Source organism: Lithobates pipiens, unplaced genomic scaffold (assembly GCF_037356315.1).
Source record: "Lithobates pipiens isolate NorthernLeopardFrog02 unplaced genomic scaffold, aLitPip1_a1.2 Scaffold_8, whole genome shotgun sequence".
NCBI classification, from domain to species: Eukaryota; Metazoa; Chordata; class Amphibia; order Anura; family Ranidae; genus Lithobates; species Lithobates pipiens.
In genome coordinates this window covers 582,236,462-582,259,601 of record NW_027507903.1, presented here as the reverse complement: position 1 = coordinate 582,259,601, position 23,140 = coordinate 582,236,462, and the positions used below count along the sequence as shown (strand labels likewise).

The window sequence follows — 23,140 nt, the reverse complement described above, 5'->3', positions numbered from 1 at the left end:
TTAACGTGTCCGCTGCTGACAATAGCGTTGCCATCTGCAATCTTTGCAGTCAACGCGTTAGTCGCGGTAAGCCCAATACTCACCTAGGGACGACCGCCTTAAGAAGGCACATGAGCAGCCATCACCGAGCCCAGTGGGAGCAACGGAACACACAAAGCCACACTGCAGGCTCTCACCGTCCAGCCTCGTCTTCTACTTCTCCTTCTCCTCTCTCCTCACAATTGTCCTCCACTCCACCTTCCATCACGCCAAGCTCACATTTTTCTGCAAAAAGGCAGGCTTCCGTGGGCCTAATGTTTGAGCGTAAAAAAATGATGACGCCGGATAACCCTCTTGCCCAACGGTTGGCGGCTGGCTTGTCAGAACTCATAGCCCGCCAACTACTGCCATATAAACTGGTGGACTCGGAGGCCTTTCGCAAATTTGTGGCCATTGGAACACCACAATGGAAGGTCCCAGGAAGGAAGTATTTCTCAGAGAAGGGCATCCCAGAGCTATATGGCCATGTTCAGCGGCAAGTGAATGTATCTCTGGCACACAGTGTCGGTGCCAAGATACATCTGACCACAGACACGTGGTCTAGCAAACACGGGCAGGGAAGGTATATCAGTTTTACTGCCCACTGGGTGAACCTTCTGACGGCCGTCAAGCATGTAACCCGTGGCACCCGTGTAGATTTGGTTTTACCGCCACGGATTGCATGCAGGCCTGACTCTTCTTCTCCTCCTCCTACTCCATCCTCCTCCCTCTCCTCCTCAGCTGCCTCCTCCTTTTCCGCTGCTAGCGTCTCTTCCACTGCACCGCCCAAGCTCCCCAGAACCTATTCCACATGCCAGGTGAGACGTTGCCATGCCGTGCTGCGTCTGTTGTGCCTGGAAGCAAAGAGCCACACTGGCCCGGCACTCCTTTCAGCTTTGCGTTCACAGGCAGATGAGTGGCTAACACCGCTCAATTTGACAGTTGGTAAAGTGGTGTGTGACAACGGTGCCAATCTGCTTAGCGCATTGAAACAGGGCAAAATCACGCACGTGCCGTGCATGGCACACGTCTTAAACTTGGTCGTGCAGCGATTCCTTGTCAAATACCCTGGGGTCCAGGACATCTTGCGGCAGGCAAGGAAAATCTCGGCCCATTTCAGAAGATCTTACACGGCCATGGCTCGCCTTGCTGACATTCAGCGGCGACACCATCTGCCGGTCAGACGTCTTATTTGCGATTGCCCGACGCGATGGAACTCAACCTTCTATATGCTTGATAGGCTGCTCCAGCAGAAACGTGCAGTTAACGTCTACCTGTATGAACTCTGCGAAAGAAACGGTTCTGGGGAGCTGGGTTTTTTTTCACCGCGCCAGTGGCTGCTCATGCGCGACACATGCAGACTTCTGCGGCCATTTGAGGAGATCACCAAACTGGTCAGTCGCAGCCATGGCGCCATCAGTGACATGGTACCTTATGCCTTCTTTCTGGAGCGTGCATTGCGTCGTGTCATTGATCAGGCTGTGGAGGAGCAGGAGCGGGAAGATGAGGAAGTCGCAATGCTGGATGAATTCCCAGGGGGGGCTACTCTATCTGAGACAAGTCAACAACAGGAGTCTGATGAGGAGTCAGAGGAGGATGGTGCCGGGGCGGATGAGCAGGAGCAAGAAGAGCATGCTTTAAACCTTTCTGGGATCCCTGTTGTGCGAGGATGGGGAGAGGAGAATGAAGAGGACGACATTATCCTGGATGATGAGCAGGAGCCAGGCCACCACACCGCTTCCACTTTAGTGCAAATGGGGGCCTTCATGCTCCAGTGTTTTAATAGGGACCCCCGTATAAAAAGCATGAGGGTCAAGGACCAGTACTGGGTGGCAACGTACTTAGACCCCCGGTACAAACACAAAATGGCGGAAATGTTACCGCCGTCGCAGAGGGCTGTCAGAATGCAGCACTTCCAGGCCTTGCTTCGAGAAATGCTGCATTCTGCTTTTGCGTGCGCTGGCAGAGGAGCAATTCCCACTCCCAGAGAAGGATTTGCGGGTACCAATCCAACAGCGCCTGCAAGAAGAGGCCGGTTTGAAGATGTGTTGGTGACTTCGGATATGAGGTCATTCTTTCAGCCGACCCATCGACAGGTGTCATCCGGATCCAGCATCAGGGAACGCCTAGACCGTCAGGTGTCCGACTACATTGGGTTAACGGCCGATGTGGACGCTCTGAGGAGTGATGAACCCCTAGACTACTGGGTGGGCAGGCTTGACCTCTGGCCAGAGCTTGCCCAATTTGCAATCGAACTGTTGGCTTGCCCCTCATCCAGTGTCCTGTCCGAAAGGACGTTCAGCGCAGCAGGGGGGATTGTGACCGATAAGCGTACTCGCCTAGCTCACCACAGTGTTAACTACCTCACATTTCTAAAAATGAATGAGGCATGGATCTCGGAGGAATTCAACACATGTGACCAGTAGACCATGTATATGTCTATAAACTATTTTTTTAATCAAGCACACAGACCTTCTTAATTCATTTGGCTCACTTCCTTGACCCAAAAAAGCACACCGTACTATATGCCCCTACCCTCCTCTTTGAAGAGGTTGAGCGGTGTCATATTTCTACTGGGGCTGCTTATGATATCCCTGTGCTGTGCTGACTTCCTCCTGGGGGTTCTTATTATGAAGGGATCACACTATCCCTGTGCTGTGCTGACTTCCTCCTGGGGGTTCTTATTATGAGGGGATCACACCATCCCTGTGCTGTGCTGACTTCCTCCTGGGGCTGCTTACGGTGCTGCTGTCAGTGCTGTATGTCACGGTGCTGCTGTCAGCGCTGTATGTCACGGTGCTGCTGTCAGCGCTGTATGTCACGGTGCTGCTGTCAGCGCTGTATGTCACGGTGCTGCTGTCAGCGCTGTATGTCACGGTGCTGCTGTCAGCGCTGTATGTCACGGTGCTGCTGTCAGCGCTGTATGTCACGGTGCTGCTGTCAGCGCTGTATGTCACGGTGCTGCTGTCAGCGCTGTATGTCACGGTGCTGCTGTCAGCGCTGTATGTCACGGTGCTGCTGTCAGTGCTCTGTATTACGGTGCTGCTGTCAGATGCCTCTATCACGGTGCATGTGTCATTCCGGTATGTCACGCTGCTGGTGATCATCTCCTGCACCCTCTTCTTTGCCTACCCTGGTCCCTGACCTTCCCTCTCCTCCATTGCCTTCATTAGCTCCATAGTCCTGAATTGTTAGAACAATTTCCCAAATAAAATAAAAATGCTTGTAGTTATCGATCCCAAATTCACCTCATACATGTATTATGTCATTGTCCAGATGGTGGGACTACGTTTTACCCCCTAATAATTACCACGTGGCCGCAAATTCGACATGAAGGTTTGCAAAGTTCGCCTCCCATTGAAGTCAATGGGGCCCGCGGCGAACGTTCGGTTTCGCGAACGTTTGGGTCCGTTCGCATTTCGCGTTCGCGAAACGTCCCGTCGGAAGTTCGTCCATCACTAGTAGTAACCCGTAAAGGCTTTTAAAAATGTATAACAACAAAGCCTGGGGAATGCCCAGGAAAAACCCAAGCCTATTCATATTGTATTTGTATTGGTCCAGCAATGCACCAACACCTTTGCAGCCATTGTGCTATATGCTGGGTTTGGTGTGCTGCATGTACCTTCAGTCCACCTGCCCTCATCTATCCATCAGAATGCATGTGCCTCCACTGTGGGGACACTCATACTTTAGTGTTAGGACCACAGATACCATACCAGGGTGTCTTGACGAGGCTCTGTGGCTTACGCATGCATTTGCAAATGTGTGCGGACTAAACCCCTGTTTTTAACGTACTGTTGGACAGGTTAATTTGGTTGTCTGCGAGCTGGTGGTAAGTAGGCTTGGGTTTTTCCTGGGCATTCCCCGGGCATATGTGAAATTACACACCAAAATACATTCTGCTGCTTCTCCTGAGTACAGGGATACCATGTGGGAGACTTTTTTGGGAGCCTAGCCGTGTATAGGACCCCAAAAACCTAAATGTATGACTAAAATTGAGTTTATTTCTTCTAACAAAAAGTAGAAAATATAATATTTTTTCAGAATTTTCGGTCTTTTTCCATTTATATCACAAAAAATAAAAATCACAGAGCCAATCAAATACCATCAAAAGAAAGCTCTATTTGTGGGAAAAAAAGGACGCAAATTTAGTTTGGGTACAACATTGCATGTTACCAGTTAACCACCTCGCGCCCGCCCTATGGCCGAATGACGGCCGTAGAGCAGGCGCGTTCGTCCAGGCGGTCGTTCCTGGACGTCCTGATGTTTACTTCCGCGATGCGCGCCGCCGCGGGCGCGCATCGCGGAAGTTCTGTGTTCGCCGTGTCCCCCAGGGACAGGCAAACACAGATCGCTGTAAACGGCCAATCACAGCGGCCGTTTACAGCGTGATCGGTGTGTCCAATGGGAGATGATCTCATATGTAAACATATGAGATCATCTCTCAGCGCCGCTCTCCCTCCTCGCACAGACAGTGTGAGAGGGGAGAGATGAACGGCTGCAGCGGCAGCCGTTCTGCCTGTAGTAAATAAAAAAAAATAAAAAAGTAAAAAATAAAAATAAAAAGTGCCATCCGCCCCCAGCAGTGCCATCCGCCCCCAGCAGTGCCATCTGCCCCAGTGCCATCCGCCCCAGTGCCATCTGCCCCAGTGCCATCCACCCCAGTGCCATCCACCCCAGTGCTACCTGCCCCAGTGCCATCCACCCCAGTGCCATCCACCCCAGTGCTACCTGCCCCCAGTGCCATCCACCCCAGTGCTACCTGCCCCCAGTGCCATCTACCCCAGTGCTTCCTGCCCCAGTGCTACCTGCCCCCAGTGCCACCTGTCGTCAGTGCCACCTGTCGTCAGTGCCACCTGTCATCAGTGCCACCTGTCGTCAGTGCCACGTGTCAGTGCCACGTGCCATCTGTCATCAGTGCCACGTATCAGTGCCATTTGTCATCAGTGCCACCTGTCAGTGTCACGTGCCATCTGTTGTCAGTGTCACGTGTCATCAATGCCACTTATCAGTGCCATCTGTCATCAGTGTCACGCGTCATCGGTGCCATGTATTAGTGCCATCTGTCATCGGTGGCACATATTAGTGCCACGTATTAGTGCCATCTGTCATCGGTGCCACGTATTAGTGCCACATGTCATCAGTGCCACATATTAGTGCCATCTGTCATCAGTGCCACATATTAGTGCCATCTGTCATCAGTGCCACCTGTCATCAGTGCCACGTATAAGTGTCATCATTGCCACGTATCAGTGCCATCTGTCATCAGTGTCACGTGTCATTGTCCTGGTGCTTCAAAAGTGTAATAAATAGTCGACAAGTTAGATGTGTAATTTATGTTCCTAGAACACATGATGGCGCTACCTGCATGTTGGGCCTCTCTATGTGGCCAGGCTGTGAAAAAGTCCCACACATGTGGTATTGTAATACTCAGGAGGAGTAGCAGAATTTTTTGGGGGGTGTCAATTGTGGTATACACATGCCACGTGAGAGAAATAACCTATTACAATGACAATTTTGTGGAGAAAAAAAAAATGAAAAATCTTAATTTTGCAAAGAATTGTGGGAAAAAAATGACAACATCAAAAAGCTCACTATGCCTCTTACTAAATACCTTGGAATGTCTACTTTCCAAAAAGGGGTCATTTGGGGGGTATTTGTACTTTCCTGACTTGTTTGGGTCACAAGAAGCGAGATAGGCCACCAGTACATCAGATGTGATCAATTTTGTGCGATTCGCACCACACCTTGTAGACTCTCTAACTTTCACAAAGACCAAATAATATCCACAAATTTGGGTTCTTTTTACCAAAGATATGTAGCAGTATAAATTGTGGCCAAAATGTATGAAGAAAAATTAATAATTTGCATAATTCTGTCACAGAAACAAAGAAATATGCGTTTTTTTTCAAAATTTTCGGTCTTTTTTTCATTTATAGCGCAAAAAATAAAAACCCCAGAGGTGATCAAATACCACCAAAAGAAAGCTCTATTTGTGGGAAAAAAAGGACAAAAAATTCATTTGGGTACAGTGTTACATGACTGAGTAATTGTCATTCAAATTGTGAGAGCACCGAAAGCTGAAAATTGGTCTGGGCAGGAAGGGTGTTTAAGTGCCCAGTAAGCAAGTGGTTAAGCAGCGCAGTGCCAAATTATAAAAAAAGTGCTCTGGTCATTGAGCAACCTAATCTTCCGGGGCTGAAGTGGTTAATTGGCTAATGAATCTCTGCCAGCAATAATATCATTAGAATGGAGAACTTCACTTCCTCTTTGAGACACCAGGAAGAAAACTTCAGAAAAACACGGTTTTACTGGCATGAGTTTCAGTTTACACAAGAACAACAAATATATTGCAGGGAACTTTTAGAAATGTTAATTGCGCCTTAACGGTATCCAGAAAAAATTACCTATTGTCTTGAATTCTTCCTGACAAATAGCAGTGCACTTCCTGGTATGTGAATGTGCCTAGGCACTCCTATGTCTGCTGCCTCAGAGCTGTATACCTGCAGTGTGAGATTCTAGTCTTCACTATTCTAGTCTTCTCTTGTCTCATACACACGATCAGATTGTTGGCCAACCGAGTGTCTGATTTTTGTCCAAAGGGGCGTGTGCCGGGAACTTGTCTTGCATACTAACGGTACATAATTGTTCACCAACAAACACAAACGTAGCGAGGTACTATGAGGAATTTCAGCTCTTGAGCGCCATCCTTTGGGCCCCTTCTGTTAATTTTGTGTTTGGTGAGCATTGATTCTGAGCATGCGTGTTTGTACTTTAGGCTTTTCTGTGACGGACTTGTTTACTGACCATCAGAAAATCTGACAACAGACCGTTGTCCGCCAAAAATTTACTAACATGTCATCCAACATTTGTTGTCAGAAAGTTGGACAACAATTGTCAAAAGAAGCGTACTAACAGTCAGATTTTAGGCCAACAGTCTGTCAACAGACAAAACCCTGCCAACAATCTAATCCTTGTGTGTACAAGGCTTTACTGTTTAGTCTCTGGAGATTTTGGATTCATCGCTGAACTACTCATTGTTCTCCTTGATAAGTGGAAGCACAGCCTACCAAGGTGGCCATTCCATACAAAGCCCTAGAACAGGGCATAATAGGTCAGTAATGGGGAAACATATTGGTTAAAGGGAGACTACAGGCAATACTAGTGAATTTTTCAGACATTTTTTGTTTACAAGTAAAAATCTGTATTTCTGTTACGTTCACTAACTGACACAGCTCCTTTACTTAGACCATCGGGTTGTTACACCACCTTCAGGAGAGGACTAGGCAGAACATGTTAACATGTACAAAAAAACAGAACTTTCTAGTTCTGCCCAAGGTACGGTCCCTTCAGTAACAACCAGCCTCAATTTTGTTCTGCCTAGTGAAGGAGAAGGACCTAGGAACCCTGCGGGCCCATCGGTAAATAAAGCACTGTTCTCATTAATGTGAACGTTATTATATTCTTGTCACATGTACCACACAGCCAGTACTTGCCAGATATTCATGTAGCTCTTTGATGTTGCTGTAGGTCTCTTGGCAGCCTCCCTTTTCTTCTCCTCTTTTCATCAATTTAGGAGGGATGTCCACTGAGTTACCAGTCTCTCCCACTAGACTTGCTGATTCACTGCCACTGAATCCCGTTTGAGCTCTTCTAATCTTCTTACTAGGGACCCTGCTGGGTCCCTAGCTTGGCACTCTAGATACTCCTGAAGCGTCACCCCACTGGCTGGGTCCCTGGCTTGGTACCTGCCGAAGTTTCCAGATTCTTCACCGTCACTGGTTGGTGAGAATACTGCTCCGGTACTTGCTTCAGCTACTTACTGTGGTCCCTGGGAACAAGGTGGTTGGTCCCTTAGTGGTGACAGCTTCCCCTCTACCTCCAACCATGACAGGTTCTCCGGCCGGCAGAACTGTCACTGAACTGAACTGTCCATTGGCTGAGATACCCTATATATTACTAATCTGTTCTTGCAATGTCCTTGTCTTATCTAATGTCCCCACTCACCAGATACCCGGCCATCTAGTGACAGAAGAGAGAAGTGCAGCAATTCCAGACTGAGGGTGAAATTAATTGATCCCTCACAATTGGCCAAGGCATCAATACCTGGCAGGTAAATTTAGGTGCAACCCTGCCTAAACATCGGGGTGCTAAATATCTTTGCCTCATTTTTTACATCACAGAAACCTGACATTTTGTGTAGACTTTTTATATTCATTGTATATATACTGAAAGTAGAGTGAGAAACATGGCTTGAGAAAGAGCAAAATGCTGCTTGCAATGGTACAGTAGCTTGTTGGATCATTTATTGTATATGAAAATGGAGGAAAAAAATATATATATTTCTGTAATCTAATCATTGGACTTTCACTTTCATTTTTGCATTGCTCAACCACTCTGTATCTAAGGAAATGTCATCATGCACTGCCTGGGGATCATTCTTCTTTGCCTGCGTAGTTACCAACAGCCCCTATGTTCCTGGGATTTCAGGAATTGTCCCTGGATATTTCTTTCTGAACAAAATGCTCCTGCTTGTATTTTAAAGATAGACTCCAGGCAGACATAAAATAACACCAACTCATGCAGTTATTCATAGTATTTGTAGTTTCTTGTGTTTCAGCAGTTTATATTTTGCCATCCCTGGTTCTTCCCTTTTCCCCTCATCCATATTCTAACAAAATTATTAAATACAACCCTTCTATTTTTTTTTTTTTTCAATCTCAATTTTATTGTATCATGCAAAATATGATAACAAACCGCATAGCATAGTAAAAGGAAAGGTATATCGTGTGATGATATTCTTACATATGCAACTTACAGTTACGCAAATAGGAACATAATATCCATCGGAAAATAAATATTAAGACAAAATGCATCAGCCATCAGTTATTAAGATAATGTTTAGGGTAAAAGCAGATAACCTGCAGAAAATAATTTAACATTTAAAGAAAATGTAGGAAGCACTATGTTGAGGAGCAAATTTGACACTTCATTTAATGACGATAAAGAGTGAAGAGTCAGGATAAGAAAGGCACGTAGGACAAGAGCACAGAGAATAGTAAAGGATACAAAGAAATGATTTTTGTAAACTCAGTCATGTCCCAGATAAGCTGTTCATGAGGTCACCTGTAGCCCAGGTAAATCTAAATCCCTGCAACTTTACCCTCTACAAATCTGCCCTTCTCAAATTCAACTCCTGCCTCCACACTGCTAAACAAACCTACACTGCCAACACTCTCATCAAAACCCTCTCATCCAAAACTCGTCAACTATTTTTTACCCTTAATTCCTTACTTCACCCCCCAATGTCCCCACCCACCAACTTGCTTACCGCTCAACAGATTGCCAACCATTTCAAAAGCAAAATCGACATAATTCGCAAGGAGATATCCAGCATTCAACTTTCTCCCCTACCCAACACTTCGGGTCCAACACCACACTCAATACTCTCCTCCTTCTGCCCAGTTACCACCAATGAAGTTGATAAACTCCAATCCATGGCCCACCTCACCACCTGTCCCCTGGACCCTATCCTAAACTCCCTAACCCATGTCCATGACCGAACGAGTCGCTACCTCACGGACAACAACCTTCTCGACCCCCTACAGTCCACCTTCCGTCCACAACATTCCACTGAAACTGCCCTACTAAAACTCAACAGTGACCTACTAACTGCTAAAACCAATGGCCATTACTCCATACTCATACTCTTAGACCTCTCTGCTGCCTTTAACACAGTTGATCACCTGCTCCTCCTCAGCAAACTACACTCCCTTGGCCTCCGTGATTCTGCTTTATCCTGGTTCTCCTCCTACCTATCTCAGTGTAGTGTCATTTACAACTCCATCTCCTCCGTTCCTTTTCCTCTTTCTGTTGGGCTCCGTCCTTGGGACCCTCCTATTTTTACTCTATACCTCTTCCCTGGGCCAGTTGATAACCTCCCATGGCTTCCAATACCACCTTTATGCCGATGACACCCAGATCTATCTCTCCACTCCTCAACTCTCCCCCTCGATCTCCTCACGGATCTCAAACTTACTGAATGACATATCGTTATGGCTGTCACACCCCTTTCTCAAACGTAATCTTTATAAAACGGAGCTTGTCATATTTCCTTCTTTCTGGTTCCCCCCCCCCCCATGACTTTACCATTAGGATCAACAGCACAACCCCCAAATCCCCAAGTAACAAATAAAGGTAGACCCAGTTTTGAAGGGGAAAGAAGCTGAAACCCATTGCAGAACCGCCAGTGGGAGAAAAATATTTAAAAGTTCCAACTTGTTGTAATTCACTTTAAAGTTGCTGACACTTCCAAATCTTTTAAATTCCGCCAAGATCAAGGGGAGGGAGGTTGTGTGACAAATAGAAGCAGATCATCTCCGTGAATAGGGCTAATTTATTGTGAAGGGAACCCACCAATAAACCGCTTATAGTTAAGTTTTGGCGTAAGGCCACTGCTAGATGTTCCATTGTTCCATTGTTAGAACATGGGGAAGGGTGAAAATGGGCATCCTTTAATGAGTGCTTTTGTTGATAGAGAACATAGGGGAAAGAGAAGTGTTAATTCTAATCCGAGCCGAAGGGGATGAATAAAGAGACATTATTCTCAAGACCGTACAAGGACCCAAGCCTATCTGTTGTAAGGATAGATGAAGAAACCACCAACTAACCCGATCTAATGCTTTTTCTGCATCAACCGTAAGGAGGCACAGGGGGACATCGTGCGTGCGAGCATAATCCGTAAGCAGGAGGGTTTTCAGAGTGCTGTTTCTGGCCTCACGGCCACTCACAAAGCTAGTCTAGGTGAATCAAGCCGGGCAGTAATGGCTGTAGTCTATTGGCAAGTACCTTGGCGAAGATCTTCAGGTCCACACCGATCAAAGAAATTGGCCTGTAATTTGCGCAACTGGAGGGGTCCTTACCAGGTTTGGGAATGAGGGATATATGTACCTCCATTGTTTGAGTGGGAAAACTGTAACCTTCTGTCAGGTAGTTGAATACTTTGGTCAAAAAAGGAGTCTGAATTGTTTAAAAATGCTTGCTGTGAAACAATAAAGGCCTGGACTCTTCCCAGCAGGTGTACTTGCAACAGCCGAAAGCACCTCGTCTTAAGACATAGGGTCCTCAAGCCTCTCACGTATATCATTATCTAGGGTCAGAAGAACAGTTTCTTCAATATAAGACAGCATTTCCTTTTCTAACATAATTTGAGATTGCAGTTCAGATGGTTGTGGAATATCATAAAGGGACTGGTAAAAATCCCTGAACGCCGAGGATATCTCCAAGGGTGAGGAGACAACCTCCTCTTAGGGGCCCTGTATATGCGGTATGAGAGTGGAAGATTGTTTTGGATAAAGGGTACGAGTTAGTGGTTGCCAGCATTTGTCACAAAATTTGTAATGATGCTGCTCTAGCTTATCAGCAAAAGTTCGGGCAGTCGATTTGTATAATTCTCTAAGGTTGGAGTGAGCCGAGGTAACTACAGAGTACAGTAAAGCATGCTTGTTTACTGACTGCGGAACCTAAGTGGTTAATCCTCTGCACTGTGTAAAAAGCCTGTTTGATCCTGTCTTATCTGAGTCTCTCCTTCTTCCACAGTTCCCAAACCACACCCTGATACAACAGAGCCTTGGGGTCAAGTTGCACATGCTCAGTTTGGTGTGTATTGCTAGAAAGTTGTTGTTTTTTCTTGGTAGGGTGCATTTGATAAGCACAGGGCCAATCCACACTGTCCAGACAGAGGGTCAGGGGTCCTGCAGCCTCAAAGGACAGTCAGAGTAGAATGAAACCTCCTCCTACAAGCTTTAACCAGACACTGATAGAAGTCACAAGACTGCTATATACTGCTGATGAGAAAAGGTATTTGGCAGTTTATATTTACTTAAACGATCATGTTCTGTGTACTGTGGGAGACCAGATATAGGAAATATAGATAGGGTCTTGGGTTTAGTAACACTTTAAATAGTAAAGATGAAAATACAAAACCAGGGTTGTCTGCCATATGATTAACCCACTATAAATTCCAAATTTTTGTCAGTTTGGGCTAAAACTCAAACACGCGAGCGGTTTAGCCCCATGTGCTTCAAATATTTGTGTTTTCTGGTGCCCAACAGAAAAAGGTGCAGCCTCCAGCCATGCTTTCAGCAGCCTGTCAAAATCTATGACAGGCTGATATATGCAGTGGCTTGGCGTGGCAGCATACTGTACCACACAGTCTTCACATCCTGAGGCACGTCCTAAGTCTCCAACACCACCTATTGCATGTGATCAGGTGTAAACTTGGAGAGCCGCTCAAAGCTGGATGATAACGGATGTCCCTACCGGTATTATGAAAGTGAGAGCAGGCGTCGAGTGCTAATTCAGAACTGTGGACATATGTAAGATAAGACACCACCCAAACCAACCCAGTGCTTCAGATGTGGATATGGCCCCTGGACATGTTTCACCCCACCTGCTGAGGCTTGGTCACAGACCCCTGTGATCAAGCCCTGGCAGGCAGAGCAAAACATGTCAAGAGGGGCGCGTGACAAGAACAGCGGCAGCTGAGGCCATACACGGCCATATCCACATCTGAAGCACTGGGTTGGTTTGAACAGCGTTTTATCCCACAAAACCTTTAGCATGTTTGCAGTCTCTGACCATCTCCTGTGGCATGTCTACACCCTTCTCCAAAGCACTGATGCACAGTGCCAACTGTTTACCTTGATAGTAAATGACCTCATAGGGTGGTCACCACCATATCATAGGGAAGGCATGATGAGCCCACCTCTAATGAATATTTTAGAGATATTTGCAGCTGTTTCTAGCTCTGTTCTTTTTATGCACTGATTTTGGAAGGTGGCACTAAATTCGATAAGAGTTCCTTAGCAGGATGAGTCCTTCTAAAGTCCAGGAACTCTGATGGAGAGATAAAAGAACAATGTTAACTCTAACACGTTTCGCTGCCTGCAGTGCTGATTCTCACTCCGTTCTTCTGTATCTGACATACTTATATGTGTGTTGGATTCTCGTCCCTTGTGGAGCTCAGTGGTTTCTCTTGTCAACTAATACCTCAGTATGGGACACATGGCCATAGGGTGCAACCATAGCATTCTGCAGGGAATGAAGAAAATCTATGAAAGTCAAAGATATTGAAGATTGGAAGTCCATGGATTGAGACAGGTAAGAATTACCTGTATTGTTTTACAAATGCTGGCTTGTTTAATTATTTTTTTTTTTTAGTTGTGTTAAATAGAACTATGGTAAATGGAAAAAAATAAAATATATAATACAGTCAGTCAATAGTCATAAAACAGCATTTATTGTATATCTGAGTTCCCACAAAACATCATTGTATCTGTTGATCCTGCCAGCAGATATGTTAAAAAAGGGACGCTCCGCTTGTTTCCACCCTTCCCCCCCATCCACTGCCACATTTGGCACTTTTTCGAGAGGAGCAGGTACCTGGTTTTGACCAAGTACCTGGGACAAACTGAGTTTTTCCCCCTTCACCTTTCACCGCAGTCTTCTGGGACACATTACAGGTCCCTTAAGACTATGGGACCATTTACAAGGCGCAACACGACTCATGCATGCGCAGTAGGAAACAGGCTGTGAAGCTGCAAGACTTTGCTTCCTGTTTCCCTTACTAGAGATGCCGGCACCTGGACCTGAAGCTGATTGAAGAATCGGTTTGGGTGAGGACATTGCAGAATCCCTAAACAGGTAAATGTCCTTAGAAAGAAAAAAAGAAAGACTCAGCCAAGCTCTACTGCTGTATGAAAATTGATGAGCGCAATTGGTGCACTGGCTGTGTAGTCCACTGTGAATCCATAATACAATAAATAGCTGGAAACCCAAGAGCTTCTTCTTGTAAAATTTATTAAGAGTAACAACAATGTACAATCCACATAAATTTAAGGAATTTCAGCCAAAGCATTCCTCATAGCATCGGATGCTATGCTATGAGTATAGTGGGTCTACAGGGTTTGTTTACACTAGTTGAAACACTAAAACATGTGCACTGCAGGGCCAGTGTTACTATAAGGTGGCTTAAGCAGTTGGCTTAACCTGCAGGCCCGGTGCTGTCATGGTGTGTCACTAGGAAGGGCAGTGGGAGCTCAGCCTCCCTCTGCCGCTCAGCCTCCCTCCTGTACTCAGACCAGGAAGTGACATGTATAATGTAAATACCTGGACCGGAGCTGTCATTCTCAGTGCTGGGGGAAGCAGCTGATGGAACACCGTCTGTGTTCCAGTAGCTGCAGAGGATTAGAGAGGAAACATCCAATGTCTAGTAGACCCTGGGTTTTTCCATAGAGAGAACATGTCACCTATATGCTATCACATAGGGGGCTATTGGTCCCCTATGTGATAGCAATAAAAGTTATGTAAAAATGAATAAGAATGAAACCAAAAATGTTTTCTGGTTCGATCAGTTTTTATTGCAGAAATAGTGTTAAACATACAGCAATTTCAAAGGCACCTAGATTGCCCACGCAGGGGTTAGAACTGATGCATAAGAGACAAAAAAAAATACACAGCCTCCTATTTAAACAGTCATGAAATCCTGGATGCAACATACGTAATTTGGGGTAAAGCCCCATAAGTGCAGGAATAACCAGGACAAAAATGCATTCTAAAACTCTGCTTTAAGATCGTCTTGGGCATCTGTTAGCAATTGAAAAGGGGCTAAGAGCCCCGGTAAGAGAAGGAAAACTGAGAGAGAAATAAGAAAGAGAGGGGGGGGGGGGGGGGAAGAGAAGAAGGGGACCCGAGATCACCCAGGAAATCAGTCAGAGCCAATCCATACTAGCCAGAGAGTGTTCGGGGAAGGCATATGCCAGCCATGGCTCCCAAACTTTAAGGAACTTGGCATGCGTGTCTTTGAGTATACTAGACATTTGTTCACTGAACATCATGGATGTCAAGCAGTTTTTCACTTCCTGAAAGGGGACTGTGTTTTTTTTGCATGCTTGAGTGATCGTTCTTATGGCCAATATAAACAGATTGGTTGCCAATTTCTGTTGACGAGGAAACAAACCTATAGGGCAATGAATGTAATTGTAAATGCAAATTTGGCCTCTTTACGGACATTCAAATGGAACAGAGAAAACAAACCAAACACTTGGGACCAGAAACCCACTAATCGTGGACACGCCCACCAGGTGTGAATTACATCCCTACCATGGCCACATCCCTGGAAACAGCGATTGCTAGAGGTCTGGTTGAAACCAAAAATGTTTTAAGCAAATAAGGAGACATATTTATTTTAAACTGTAAATTATTTTTAGTGCCCCCCACCCACACACCTATAAAAAATGCATGCATTGAGGCACCTACATATGAAAATGGCAATTTTCCTACACAGATTATATACCAGCGCACACTCCAGAGTGAGAGCAATAATTTTTGCACCAATGGTCCTGAGTAACTCTAAACTGATGACCTGTAATGCGTACACACAACCGGACTTTTCAACAGCAAAGGTCCAACGGAACGAATCCGCAGGACAGTTCGATCGTGTGTGGGCTTCCTCTGACCTTTGCTGTCTAAAAATCAGACGGACTTTTGATTTAAAACATGTTTCAAATCTTTCTGATGGACTCGATTCCGGTCGAAAAATCTGTTCGTCTGTATGCTAGTCTGACGGACGAAAACCGATGCTAGTGCAGCTATTGGCTACTGGCTATGAACTTCCTTATTCTAGTCCAGTTGTACGTCATCACGTTCAAATCCATCGGACTTTGGTGTGCTTGTGTGTGGCCAAGTCTGTTGGAACTCCGCCGAAAGTCCGTCGGGAAGACCGTCAGACCTAGTCCGTCGAAAAGTCTGGTCGTGTGTATGTGGCATAAGAGCTTTTAAAGCGTTGCAGGCACATGCAAATTTAATGGTTTGATATGGGTATCTATTTACTCGTCACAACCTCATCTTTTATATTTTACCAAAAAAACATGTAAAAATGTAAAAAAAAAAAAAAAAAACATGACTACAGGACTGCAGTTGGGGAGGTGGTGGCAGGAGGATGTTGGGGGGGGGGGGGGGCAGCAAAATTCACCTTTGCCTAAAGCCTCATACATAAGATCGGATTGTTGGCCAACAAAACCGTGGACTTTTGTCCGAAGGGCGTTGACCCAAACTTGTCTTGCATACAAACAGCAAGGAATTGTCAGCTAACAACGTAGTGACGTACTACGTTGTTTTTCAGCTCTTTAGCGCCACCTTTTGCTAATTTCGTGTTAGTAGAAGTTTAGTGAGTGTTGACTCTTTTTATTTTTCTACCTTTCATTTAGCACTTTTCATTCTTCGCTTTTCAGTTTGTTTCTGAACGGCCGTTCGTCAACCAGACATGTTGCGGAATCAGAGGACATAACGTGTTATTTATTATTAGCCTTGGAGTTATTGCTTTTTTTTTGGTTTAATAATGATTTGATTTGGTATATTTTCTATGTTTTTGGATGCATAGATTGCACTTTTTGGTTAAGTTCTATTGGCAGATAGCATGTCTAATTTTATTTGTTTTCTTTTTTTAATGCACAATAAAAAAATTGTGGAGAATAATACTTGGCTATGTAAAATTGACAAGGGACACCAACATAGTTGTATCTTTGATCTTAAAAACTACGGGATAATGGTGTTGTGGTAACCTGCCAAAATAAAAAAAAGCATAATAATATTATTCTTGCTATCACTAGAAAAAAAAAAGCCTTTGAAAATTAGTTTGCAATAACTCCATCAGTATCACCAGCAAAGCAGCTTCATTATTATCCCATTAAAGTAGAAGAGAATGTGCGCCGCATTTCCACTTTTCAGAATTTACCACGTCACGAATGTTAATTCTCCATTACAAACACTAGTTTACAAGACCCAACGCTTCCGGCTCATTCTTGCTTCTGAGCATGCGTGTTTGTACTTTGGACTTTTGTCTGACGGACTTGTGTACACACGTTCATAAAATCCGACAACACGCATTTGTTTGCGGATAATTTTAAAACATGCTAGCCAACATTTGACCGCAGAAATTCTGACAATTGCTCCGATGGAGCCTACACACGGTCAGATTTACCGCCAACAGCCTGTCATCGATCATTTCCCGTCGGAAAGTCTGATTGTGTGGGCGCGGCTTAAATAGACACAAATCCTTGCACAAGCCCTGGTACACTTATGTGAGTTGTATAAGGCCAGAAAATGGCTGTTGTTAAAATGCATTTCTCTGTTTACTTTTTGCTCTTTTTTATTCAACTCTATTCTATTTAGGGGTGCAGTAACATGCAGTGAGGTGCAGTTCATTGCATAGAAATGCAGCATGTCTGCATATTTACGCAATGCATTCACCTCAATGTGGCGTTATGGTGTGTACAATTGCTTTCTATGTGCCCTTGTGTTGAGCATGCGTTCATGTATGCAGATGGACACGGCGTGAATGAGCCCTTCAGCATAGACTGGACAAATTTTGATCCATGTATGAGCAGGGAAGTGGTACAGAAGTTGATCGACCGAAAAAACTGACTAATCTATGGGTTGCCCTAAATGCGCTTGTCACAAATTGCCCCTGAACACTTTTCAGAATTTTAGGAACTATGTATCATGCCCCCCCCCCCCCCCCCAATTCCTCCAGTACATACAGAAAAATCCTTCCAGATCTTCGCTCACCTTGTGCTCTCAGATCCTTCTTCCCTGCTGTGCACACAGATGGAGTGCTAACAACGGCAGTCACAAGACTTTCTGAGAATTAATAGAGAACTGTGATCACTGACTTGTAAAGAGAGGACCTATGTACAGATATGTCTATGTTCAGTGAGCTGGAGAAATGTGTCATTCAGGGGTGGGGTAGTAATAAGGCTGGGGTACTTACCGGGCGGCTGGTGGCTCTGTTACCTCCGGTGTATGATCCTCTGGCAGGCTGGACCTCTCTGGAGTCTTTGAATCACTCGGATTTCTCCTGGAGACTGAACTGTACTGAACACCTGAGTCAGAACTCCTGGGAGCTCCCTGCTGGGAGGAACGGTGTATACATCAGTGAATGTGTACGCATCAGAGAAAAATTTCATGTTAGATGTTTGAAGCCCTCTGGTCTGTGCTGTGCATGATTCTGGAGGGCCATGATCATATTTGCGATTTACAGTCCGGTGCGGTTTTATTCAGGTGCAAATTGTTACTTAAATTTGCACATAAACAGCCAAAATCGTACAGGACCCCTTTTCAGAAACAGTCCGTGGCCGCCCCCTGGGCATGTGTGAACCAGGTTCCATTGAAAGCCGGTCCGATTCACATGTTATGCAAATTGGATGCGGTTAAAAACGCATTTGATTCGCATTTATGTGAAACGAGCCTAAAGGCGTTGTTCATTTGGGCGGCAGAGGGCGGTGAAAATAGGCAACTGATTCCTTGCTTGCGGACAACTACACATTGTTGCCACAAATTTTATACAGCATACAGTACCACCACCAAAGGGCTCTTTCTTACAGGTGATGAAAATAGGCTGTTGGGTCACACTACCAACGCCACGCAAAACGGTTAAAATAGAGATCAGATGGAGGTGTACGCATTAACGTTGCTTTGCGCTGTGGCAAGACAAAAATAATGCTGTTTGGCAGGCGTTAATGCTTTGGGGTTGATTTACTAAAACTGGAGAGTGCCAAATCTGGTGCAGATCTGCAAAGAAACCAATTAGCTTCCAGTTTTTTTTTTTGTAAAAGCTTCATTGAACAAGCTGAAGTTAGAAGCTGATTGGCTATCATGCACAGCTGCACCTGTTTTTGCACTCTCCAGTTTTAGCAAATCAACCCCTTGACATTCACCTCTTTCTATTGAAGTGCACCACAAATATGCCGTACTGTAAAAATGCCTATGGCAAAGCATCAAAGTATGTGCAGCAGATGTCACAGAAGCCACTAAAACTGGTGTCCCCATCGGAAGATTTCCTCTCTATTCCTGTTATAGTGGTGTGACGGACTGGGGTTTATATGGTCACAAAACAGACACCCCAAAGCAAAGTACATATTCATATTTTTTTATATTTCTAAACATATCCCTTCTATTCTATTAATAACCAGTAGATGGCAGAGAAGGTACACAAACAGACTCTATATAAGGCCACACACCATGTGACTGGAAATTAAACTACTTCCAGCCATAAAGTCAGTGGTCATATCTCATTCTGTTTGTGTGATTCTTTGCAGGTATGTACTCTAAATCGTTCCCAATCTGTATTAACCGGTGATAGAAAGATTCCTAAACATCTTGAGCAGATGCAGAAAAAGTCTCAGCAGATTTTATGCTATAGTTTTGCTGTAATTAGAAGTTTAGAACAGCATGTGTCAGAAACAAGTGAAAAGTGCACATGAAACAAGAACATGAAAATACTGCATTAGTCAGAACAAATGTTTATGATAAACACTAAACCTTTCTAAATAGGTATATTTAAACCTGATTTATTGGAAATTGCATAGATTTATAGAAGCACATGTTTTCTGTTATTTAATATAGAAAAAACCTATTGTATGTAAAGCTTATGTATTGCATCATACAGACATGCAATGTGCACCATCTAGTGGTTAAAAAAGAGTACTACCATGAAAATATTTGTATTAAAGCAATGCATTGCTAGTATGATTATTGCACACTTAAAGTGTACCAGAGAGATAAAGATAATTATCTATAACACTGAATAACAGGGATATATATGTTATTAAATATAGTAATGTTCATTGTTGTAACTACGTTTTAAAATACTTTAGTTAAAATCTGTATTATATATATTGTTAATGGTTATAAACATGTGACTATAAAAATGTAAAAGATGTATTGTTATGTAAAAATTAAACTACTTCCAGCCATAAAGTCAGTGGTCATATCTCATGCTGTTTGTGTGATTCTTTGCAGTCCACGCCAAGCTGATCACCTTATCTCATCGCGTCTACAATCATCGGCTCTCTTAATTCACATTTTGAGGCCGGTAACATTTTGGGGGCTCGTCCGGGATTCGTTGTGTTACCAGTGAGAGGGAAGCACGAGACAAGCGTGAGCCTGCTACAGAGCTACAAGGAGAGTCGTGAGTGTCGTCTGCCTCGTGAGTGCAAGTCTTCAGATTGCAACAGAGATGGCGTCTCCTCATCGTGCGCTGATGTGGGATATCCGGAAACAAATTCATCTGCTTAATGAAGAACAGCTGCATAGCCTCGCTATTATGCTGGAAGATGAAAGAGACGTGGACGTTCCATCAGTGACTGGTACCAACGAAATGGAACTTGTTGAATTTATTAAAGACTACTTGAGAAGTGATCAGCTGGAAAAGTTGGAAGATCAAGGTATGTCTTACCTACTCATTATCCAAGACAAGATCAATGAACTAAAACTTAACAAGGAAAGTACACCAACTGTGGACATTGCAACCGCTGCAAAAAAAATAAGTAGTGGGACTGCAAGGACTGAACAGGTATCGGAGGTGGTGAGATTAACTGATGTTGTTGCTTTATTGCCACGTAGAGAATTTAAAATGCATGGTTGTGTAATTTCAGATCATGGTTCGGACATGAGTTACAGTAGCGTGTGCAGACAAATTGACGAGGGTCTAACAGAAAAATTCCCTGAATCTGAAATTATACGCACAGTGTTGAGAATAATCAAACCTGGTAATTTTAAAGATATGTTGACTGACAAAGATGATCTTACTGTTGCTGAATTGAAAAGGTTTTTGAAGTCACATATGAGAGAACGAAGTGGTAATGAGTTATTTCAGGACCTTAGCAATGCTACCCAGCAAGAAAGAGAAACAGCACAACAATTTGTTTACAGGCTAGTGGGGTTAAAACAAAAAGTTCTGTCTACATCACAACATGATAGGCGAGAGTTTAACTATGACAAAAAACTGGTGCAAGGCATATTCCTTCATACACTGTATCAGGGACTAAATGAGAAAAATTCTAATGTTAGACGAGATATCAAGCCTTATGTGTCTGATTTGACAGTAACGGATGACTTTATCATAGAGCAAGTCACCAGATCAGTTGATGAGGAAACAGAAAGGCAGAGACGCTTAAATAGTGCTCCTAAACCTAAACCTATTACTGTTCATTCATCCCAGACACCAGAGAATAGCGAAAAAGACACCTTGCAAAAAAGAGTTGAGGTTAGAGTAAATCACACGGCATTAATGGAACTAACAACACAGGTCTCTGCTGTCACAAAGAACCTGGAAAAGATGATGAAGCTAACTCCTATTGTTGGAAACCAAATGACTAAGCCACTAACCAATGTTCAAGTTCCAGATACAACTCACTGCAAGCCCAGGTGTGATGATTGCATCAAACGAAAGCGCGTCCAAATATCACCGAAAGAGCACCTATGGGTTCGATTACTACCAGTTCACCTTTGGAGTTAGTATCCATTGATTATCTTCACTTGGAGAAAAGCAAAGGAGGATATGAGTATATACTTGTAATAGTTGACCATTTCACACGCTTTGCACAAGCGTATCCAACTAAGAACAAATCTGGAAAAACGACGGCAGAAAAGATCTTTCAAGATTTCATACCACGTTTTGGCTATCCAGAGAAACTCCACCATGACCAAGGAAGAGAATTTGAAAACAACTTATTTCAGACATTGCAACGATTGGCAGGGATTTCTCATTCAAGAACTACTCCATACCATCCACAGGGTAACCCAGTGGAGAGACTGAACCGTACTTTGTTACAGATGCTTCGCACCTTAGAGGAAGAGAAAAAGTCAGATTGGAAAGAACATCTTCCACATATGGTTCATGCATACAATTGCACCAGGCATGAAGCCACAGGATACTCGCCATTCTTTCTATTGTATGGAAGATCTCCTCGTTTGCCAATTGACCTAATGCTCAACCTAAATTTGGAAAAGGAATCAGAAAGTCAACCAATATTTACTCAGAAATGGGCATCTAGAATGCAAGAAGCTTACAAAATCGCATCCGAGAATAGCAAAAAATCATCTGCTAAAGGGAAGAAGTACTATGACAAACAGATAAAAGGAGCACCTCTTCAACCGGGTGATCGGGTCTTAGTACGAAATCTCTCTGAAAGAGGAGGACCTGGTAAACTTCGTTCATACTGGGAAGAATCAGTACACAAAGTGGTAGAAAGAATCAAAGATGGGCCTGTGTACAAAATTCAGCCTGAAAGTGGTAAAAAGACTATTCGAGTACTGCACAGAAATCTTTTACTACCAGTAAATGACCTACCAATTGAAGGACACATTCCAAGAGTACCGATGAAACAAAGACAATCAAGTAACAGAGAGGATACCAGAATGGATGTGGACCAGGAGGAGGAATGTTCAGATGAAGAAAGATGGTATTATCCTTATATACCAGAGACTACAGAAAGTCATGATTGTGTTGTGTCTCAACCAAACTCTCAAAACATACAGAAAATTCCATTAAGAGTTTCTGCTGAAGAGTTCTATCCTACAACTACCACACCCAATCTTGAACAAGAACAAAATGATGGAACAGTAGTTGGCGACCAAATCTGGGCTACAGATATGGCGGGACTAGACACTGCAGAATTACCCTCATTAAGTCAAGACTTACCTGTGAACCAAGATATGCAAATGGGAAATGATGTTGATGGAGAAGACTCAACTCCTGTCAGAAGATCTACCAGACAAGCTAAGCCTAAAGAGATCTTTACATATGACACACTAGGTCAGCCAAGATACATACCAAGTCAGATTCACACCATACAAACTCCTACAATGCTAGCTACTCCCATGACATGCCAGGTAGTTAACGTAGCTCCTTGGTGGCAACAAGTACCTATTTGGGTTACTTAAATCACTAAATAGTGTTCAGATACCAATTGAGTTTAATGTCGGGAGCCATTAACTGAAGGAGGGGAGAGTGTGACGGACTGGGGTTTATATGGTCACAAAACAGACACCCCAAAGCAAAGTACATATTCATATTTTTTTATATTTCTAAACATATCCCTTCTATTCTATTAATAACCAGTAGATGGCAGAGAAGGTACACAAACAGACTCTATATAAGGCCACACACCATGTGACTGGAAATTAAACTACTTCCAGCCATAAAGTCAGTGGTCATATCTCATTCTGTTTGTGTGATTCTTTGCAGGTATGTACTCTAAATCGTTCCCAATCTGTATTA

General features: G+C 44.0%; 1 protein-coding gene across 2 annotated transcripts in view; it reads right to left on the bottom strand.

The window, feature by feature from the left end:
- The window catches only part of TSPAN16 (tetraspanin 16), a 99,254-nt gene extending 81,245 nt beyond the window's left edge, over positions 1-18,009 (bottom strand). The window contains exons 1-2 of one of the 2 annotated variants that reach the window (XM_077470303.1): positions 17,849-18,009; positions 17,647-17,718 (exon numbers count right to left, since the gene is read on the bottom strand). The gene's annotated coding sequence lies outside the window, so the exon portion shown is untranslated. The remainder of the gene's footprint in view (positions 1-17,646; positions 17,719-17,848) is intronic. The other variant, XM_077470304.1, reaches the window with a different exon arrangement.
- Positions 18,010-23,140: the final 5,131 nt, after the last annotated feature.